Source organism: Thamnophis elegans, chromosome 16 (assembly GCF_009769535.1).
Source record: "Thamnophis elegans isolate rThaEle1 chromosome 16, rThaEle1.pri, whole genome shotgun sequence".
Classification (NCBI taxonomy): domain Eukaryota; kingdom Metazoa; phylum Chordata; class Lepidosauria; order Squamata; family Colubridae; genus Thamnophis; species Thamnophis elegans.
This window is the reverse complement of record NC_045556.1, coordinates 35,319,189-35,325,188: the sequence shown is the minus strand read 5'-3', so window position 1 is coordinate 35,325,188 and position 6,000 is coordinate 35,319,189.

Here is a 6,000-nt window from a genome sequence, read left to right as displayed (position 1 = left end):
GATAAAAGTGAATGTCAGGCTTGTTTCTGGAATGGCAGGTGGGATAATATCTCCTGCCTTCCCCCTGGGAGGTTTTTCTGCCCCGCTAGTCTAGCCTACCTTTCTTGATTTCCCGTTCCCCCTCAGAAAGGCGGGCTGACGCACCATCTGCTAAAGCCCACTCCCATCTCAAAAAAAGTTTTATTTCCTGGAGAAGATAAGAAGACATGGCTTGAAAGGCTGGGCCAGAAACAGGGGATGTCAACCTCGTGGCCCGCGGGCTGGATGCGACTGGCCTCACCTCCCCGCCGGGTTAGCAAAGAACCCCTGTCCTAAGACATCCTCAAGGGCCAAGTTTGCTCTCCTGGAGCTCTCCGTGGTGCTGAAATTTATTTCCCCCGCCTGGCTTCTTAGGAAAAATGGCCAGGTGGAATGGCTTCACACACATCATGTCAAGCCCAGTCTTTAGACTGCTGAAATTTGGTTGAACAAGCAATAAACGGCCCAGCACATCCCTCCCGCCAACGAACCAATTTCATCGCCTGGAAATCCGCTCGATATCAAAAGGGAGCCACTCCGTTCTGTGTTGCGCAGTTTTGTTCAGAAAAGTAGAATTTAGGCCCAGGAAGAAAAAAACAGGTGTTTTCTTTGTGGGAAGAGAAAAAAAAGCATGTTTCTTATTTTCGGGCGTTGTACCCTCCGGATAAAACAGGCCTTCTTCCATGAGCTTTAATCAGAAGTGGGCAATGTCTACATGCGCCTTGCTCTGGTACCCTTTCAGCAGGGGGAGACAAGTGAGATACAGAATAATAGAGTTGGAAGGGACCTTGGAGGTCTTCTAGTCCATCCTGCTGCTTGAACAGGAGACCTTATACCAGTGTTGGCAAAGCTTTTTGATGCCGAGGGGCCAAAATGGGGAGTGTGAGTGCATGTGTGCACTGGGAAAACGATTTTTCTGGGTTCTGGTGTGCCAGCTGGTCTTCGTTTATAAGATGATGTTGGGATAACCCCTTTGTCTGAAGTGGTGTAGAGTCCCCTGCTTGAGCAGGGGGTTGGACTAGAAGACCTCCAAGGTCCCTTCCAGCTCTATTCTGATTGATTTTGTCTTCATCCAGCCCTGGGGTGAAAAGAACGGGGGGGGGGGAGGTTGGGGGGGGGGAAACATGCAGGACAGCGTCTCTCTTTTCTCTCTGTCTGCTGCAGCCAGGCGAACACAAAGGTTCGTTTCCCATTAGATCAATAATATTCAGGGAAAGTCTCCTTAACTTGAAGGTTAAATAATCATAACAAGGCAAAGGCGAGGAAAAAGAAAGGAGAAGGTAGCCGCACGATGTTCCAGAAGCTTCTCTAGACCCTTCAATCAATTTTATTATATGCAAACCAAGAAAAACTGGGATAGGGGGGGGAAGGACGAGAGAGAGAGAGAGAGAGAGGGAGAGAAAATGCAGATATATACAAAGCTCCTCCTGATGGTAACACTCTCAATTTAGTGACAGGGAAATGGTTTCCTGCTGCCACTTAATCTCATTTCTTGCATAATGCCCTCTAATTAGCATATCAAAGTGAAATTATACTTCTAGGGCATTAGGCGATGGGGGGGAGAGAAATCTGTTCTAAGCTTCACAATAACAGTTCAGCAACAGCCAAGAAATCTTTCTCCCACACCCCTCCCAATATAAATACGTACATACATATATATACATACATACATTACACAACACACACAGCAAACCCATTTTGCATTGCAAAACTGCCCCATTTATCTATCCCTTCTCCCTCTAAACACTCTTTACCGCACACTGTTTTACTACTTTTCACCAAACAAAATGATAATTGCCCAAAGTTAGCAGCATCTGTAAAGGCCCGTGCAGAATCTTAATTTGGGAGAAAAGGGGGAGAGGAAAAAAAAACATAAAGAACAAAGAACAAACATACGAACAAAAAAAAAAACAAAAACACATCGGCAGAAGAGTTTTCTGCGGGGCCACAGGGCTCAGAATCGAAACGGCGGTGTTTTCTCAAAATTAAAAAATAAAGTCAAATAAACCAAACAAAGGGGGGAGGAATCTATTTAACACTCTTATATGATGCGCTCTCTCTCTCTCTTTTTCATTGTTTCTTTCTCCCTCCTTTCGATCTCTCTTTTTCATTTTTTCTCCTTCCCTATCCCTCTCTTATTTCTTTCTCCCTCCCTCCCTCTTTCTCATTCTCTTTCTCCCTCCCTATCTCTGTCTTATTTTTTTTCTCCTCCCTCTTTCTCATTCTTTCTCCCTCCCTCTTTCTCATCCTTTCTCCCTCCTCTCTATTTTATCTTTCTCCCTCCCTCTTTCTCATTCTTTCTCCCTCCCTCTTTCTCTATTTTCTTTCTCCCTCCCTCTTCTCATTCTTTCTCCCTCCCTATCTCTCCTATTTTCTCTTTCTCCCTCCCGCTTTCTCATTTTCTCCCTCCCTATCTCTTTCTTATTTTCTTTCTCCCTCCCTCCCTCCTTCTTTTCATTTTTCCCTCCCTATCTCTTTTCTCATTTCCCCCCCTCTCTCAAACACACACACACACACACACACACACACACACACGAAAGAACCCTGCCCCTCTCCTGCGGCTCAGAGGGCGCAACCACCTGCTGGATGAAGATTGACAGTATGAAAGAAGGACCGCCCACATTGGTTAGAAGCGGACAAAAGTTGGCAACGGATGGGAAAGGAACATACCCAACTACTCCAAAGTCATCCCAAACTAACCTATAGGAGTCATATCCCTGCTCTGCATTAAACATAGGTAGCTCTATGCCTGGTAAGCCAAGATTGGTACAAGATGGCGGGTAGATGTTAACAAGGACTGGGTAGGTTATGCGTGAACTGTAAAACCGGCATGCGTAGAATAAGTACTGCAGGAGTCAACACTGATCCTAAAGCCCAGGAATCCAGTAGACACAACACACACACACACACACACACACACAAAAGACCCTGCCCCTCTCTGCGGCTCAGAGGGCGCAACCACTGCTGGATGAAGATCGACAGTATGAAAGAAGAACCACCCACATTTGTTAGAAGCGGATAAAAATTGACAACGGATAATAAATAATAAATGCAGGATACAAATAAATAAATAAACAAAGTCTTTAAAAACCAGCTTAGAGGTCGGCTACAGCCTGGCTCCTTGATGTTCCTGACACCCCCAATACACCCCCCCCCACTGAAAGATGAAATTTTCAGAGACGGATCCTTTGGCCAAGCTAGTTATTTCTAAGAAAGGCCCTTTGTGAGTCTCCCCAAGCATCTGTTCTGATTCGCACATCCAGTTTCACTTTTTCTCTGCTGTCTGAGGGATACAAAGCAGGGGTGAAATTCAGCAGGTTCTGACCAGTTCTGGGAAACTGGTAGGAGAACTGATGAGTAGTTCGGAGAACCAGTAAATACCACCTCTGACTGGTCCCGTCCCCATCCATTATTTGTCTCATCGGAATTGAGATTTTGCAGTATCCTTCCCTTGGTGTGAGGAGGGAATGAAGATTTTGCAGTATCTTTCCCTTGGTGTGAGGAGGGAATGGAGATTTTGCAGTATCCTTCCCCTGGAGTGAGGAGTAAATGGGAAGTTTACAGTATCCTTCCCCTGGAATGGGGAGGGAATGGGAATTTATAGTAATCCTTCCCCTGGAGTGAGGAGGGAATGGAATTTTACAGTATCCTTTCCCTGGAAGGAGGAGGGAATGGGGATTTTCCTTCCTCTGCCATGCCCACCAAGCCACGCCCACAGAACCAATAGTAAAAAAGATTGAATCCCACCACTGATACAAAGGGCCAATCAGAGGAAACCAGAAACGGGACAAAAGATCAGCATGGCAAGGTTTTAAAGAGAGCACCGAGCAAGTTTTAGCCTGTCGCGGGCCAGTATCATGCAGTTTGCCAGTTCAAATCTCACCAGGCTCAAGCTTGACTCAGCCTTCCATCCTTCCAAGATGGGTAAAATGAGGACCCAGATTGTTAGGGGTGGGGGCAAGAGGCTGACTGTGTAAAGCGCTTAGAGAGGGCTGTGAAAGCACTGAAAAGCGGTATATAAGTCTATTGCTATCCTGAGCAGTGAACGCCATTCAAAGTGTCTGCTGGAGGAGCTGAGGGTGGAGGGGCGAAAGAGAAGACCCACACTCACATATTCATCTTCCGCCATCAATGCACAGAGACAACCTCATTTCCTAGCCCGATCCACAAGGGAGGGAAACAGGAGGAGCTACGAAGGCCCGTATTCACATCGTCTCTGGTTTCTTCCCAAACATTCAGATTTGCCCAGGCTCCAGAACCAAACTAACTATGTAGAGATAAACAATGCACGAGGAGGAAAAAGTCATCACGCAAAGTCCTTTCGGAAGTCACAAAGTTTGCATCCCGAACTAATTTTGTCTTTTGCAAAGAAAACACAACAAAAAACCGCACACACCAACACAACATCGGCAAATGCTTCCCTCCCAACCGACTCCCGACGCGGTTAAAACTAGAGATGAGACCATGTAACGGAGGTGGTCAAAAATTGACAAATCTGATTTTAAAAAAAATAAATAAAATCTACAGCACAGCAACTCAGATATCTCCCCAACACCGACTTTTAATTCATTCCTGATTAGATGCGAAAGAAGGCTGGCGCTAGAACTCAGCAGCGCATAAATAGACCCAAGGACGGCCTGTCGCCCCGCTTTAATATATTTTAAAATATGCGAGGCTGATTCTCAAGCCGAGCTGCGAATGAAGCCCCTCTTTCTTTTAAATAATAATAATAATAGTAGAAAAAAAGCAGAAGAGGGAAGAAGAGACCAGGAGTTGACAAGCTAGGTTGATGGCGAGGAGGGATAATCAAACGCATGTTCGTTTCGTATCTGCGACACAAGCGAGGGACTCTGGCCACACAACGGTCAGATCTTTGGCCATCAAGAAGGAGCCACACAAGAGGAAGGTGAGCTGCAGAAGAACCCTTTTGTGTACCGCGCACACACAACCAACACACCAGGACGGCACGTTTACACCAGATTCGCAACGGTGTTGTGCAACCCTGAGGTCAGTAGCTGATGGGGGGCTTGCGAGGCACAAATTCAACCAAGAAACCCCTTCAAACATTTTCAAAATAAGTCTTTAGACCTTTTGAGAAAAGGAATCAACAATTGGAAAGAGCAAATGTTTACATGTTTCCCCCCCTTCCTTCCTCATCAGGGAGAGAGAGAGAGAGACCTCGGGAGTCTATTCCTAAATTCAGACTGAATAATTTCTCTCTCTGCGAGGATTTTTTTTAGGGGGAAAAGAATCATAAGACTTGGGGGTATTTCAAAAGCACCCAATTTTGCTCCGTTCTTGAAACCTAACACACACACACAGAGACACCAGCGAGCCAGAATGATGACTATTCAGAACATACAGACGGACACGGGGAAAAAAAAGCCTCTTTAAAACCAGCTGCACAATATGTCACAGTCTATTTACTTTTAAACAGAGCGTTCCAACCATCGGTTTTTGTTTTAAAAACAGGCAACCTTCCAAAAAGCTCGTCTCTTTCGGTTGTTTTATTTTTACTGCCAAAAAGAGCCTCGTTTGCCAACACTGGTGTCGGCCTTAGTCGGCGGGCGTAGAGAGAGAGAAAGAGAGAGAGAGAGAAAAAAGAGGAAAACTTCCCATGCAGTCCGTTTCTTCTCTCGGAGGAATCGCCAGCAAAGATTTCCTTGGGGAGGGGGGGGTGATTTAGTCTCCCCCCCCCCCCCCCGTCCTCTGCAGAGAAGGAACAATTAAGGCTTGGCTGTGTCTGGCCAATACCAGAGGGGTCATGGAAACTGGCCCAATGAAGGGTTGGAGAAGAAGGATTTAAGCCTGGCGCTTCAAGAGTGAGCCGAATGGCGAGAAGAAGGTTAGGAATAAGTTGAGGGTTACTACCTATGGAAGACCCTGCAAAGTAGTTTAATTCCGTCCTTCGTTTTTTTCAGCCCAAGAAAACAGTCTGAATGCAGAAGAGGAACATGACAGTGGGGTTTCCCCCCCCCTTCT